Source organism: Mastomys coucha, chromosome X (genome assembly GCF_008632895.1).
Source record: "Mastomys coucha isolate ucsf_1 chromosome X, UCSF_Mcou_1, whole genome shotgun sequence".
Taxonomy (NCBI): domain Eukaryota; kingdom Metazoa; phylum Chordata; class Mammalia; order Rodentia; family Muridae; genus Mastomys; species Mastomys coucha.
In genome coordinates, this window is record NC_045030.1 from 116,575,808 (window position 1) to 116,577,518 (window position 1,711).

General features: G+C 38.0%; 1 non-coding gene across 1 annotated transcript; it reads left to right on the forward strand.

The window, feature by feature from the left end:
- The first annotated feature begins 18 nt into the window (after positions 1-18).
- LOC116096411 lies at positions 19-182 on the forward strand. The gene has a single exon (XR_004120992.1). It is a non-coding gene; the product is annotated as a U1 spliceosomal RNA (small nuclear RNA).
- The last annotated feature ends 1,529 nt before the right edge of the window (positions 183-1,711 follow it).

Here is a 1,711-nt window from a genome sequence, read left to right on the forward strand (position 1 = left end):
AAAGACATTTAAAAACAATTACTTACCTGGCAGGGGAGATACCGTGATTATGAAGGTGGTTTTCCCAGGGCGAGGCTTATCCACTGCACTCTGGATGTGCTGACCCCTGTGATTTCCCCAAATGCGGGAAACTAGACTGCATAATTTGTGGTAGTGGGGGACTGCATTTGTGCTCTCCCCTGTAAGAAAAAAAACTTAAAAATTAATATTTTATAAAATTCAGACATCTAAAGTTTAATTATTTTGCATACTCATATTTTGAAACTATCACCTTGAAATTGTTGAGAAGCTTCCTTTCATAATTAAAAAGAATCCTCTGCATTTTAGCAGTCAGTCCTTGTTTTGAAACCCATATTGCTCCAATTATATACTTTCTTCCATTTTTATATATCCTTACAAAAGGGAATCATGCTATTATAACTTTATATGACTTAGTGATTTTGTAACTCAGTGCTTTTACATTGCTTTAAAAATTACTTTTACATAGTTCAATGATACTGTGAATAATTGCTTACATAAATTCTTACTCATTGATGATTTGGTAGGCATTTGGCTAATTTCTACTAGTTTAGTACTACAAATAATATAGTTATATTTGCATACAGATTTGGGTTTCTGCATACTCATTTTACTGAGTATCAGATTTCTAGGTCATAACATAGTGATATTTCAGAGGTGAGGGAAAAATAAAATTGTTTTAGTATGGATTGTACCTTGTTTACAATTCCATATCCCTCCAGAAATGTATGGTTTTATTTTTCCATATGGTATGATTTTCATTCTTTGTTTTGTTTGAGAACTATCATAATATATATGAGAATGCTTTATTCTGTTAATGTTGTTAACAACAAACTATCATGAGGAAAGCCATTTATAAACAAAGAGATGTCTTCCAGTCTAAGCAGACCTCAGCACTAGCTCTGCTCCCAGTCTCACAGTACCCAAAAGAATTTCAACTCCTAGATGCTCTAACCTGACCAGGATCATAGGTGAAGAGACCACAACATGCCCCAACACCAGGAGTAACTGGGACCAGAGGAATCCAGGGAACCAGAAAGCCCTGCTCAGGCCAGTGGCACGAGTTCTTTCTAGTTTGAGCCTGTGCCCTGAACAGATGTTGGGTGCTACCTCTGCTCCCAATCCCAAAACACCCAGAAGACAAGCACAGGTTCACAGGCACTCTAGCACATCCATGATCACAGGATCTCAGGAGCTTGGTCTCACCAGGTTTTCAGGATCCCAGAGACAGTTTGACTAATAGGAAGTCTGACATACCCAGGATCTCAGGATCACAGGAACCAAGAATCACAGGATCACAGAAAAAACTAGACTCTGAGGAGTTCTGACACAACCAGGATCACAGGAAGGATAAGCTCCAGTCGGAGACAGCGAGGGCTGGTAGCACTAGAGATAACCAGATGGCGAGAGGCAAGCTTCCAGTCTTACAAAGAAAATTAGATGGAAAACTCAAACACAAGGAGGAATGGTATACCTTAGAAAAAGCAAGAAAGTAATCCTCTTTTAACAAACCTGAAAGAAGATAGTCACACAAACATAACTGCTCCTCTAACAACAAAAATAACAGGAAGCAACAATCACTTTTCCATAATATCTCTTAATATCAATGAACTCAATTCTCCAATAAAAAAGACACAGACTAACTGACAGGGTATATAAGCAGAACCCAGCATTTTGCTGCATACAGGAAATG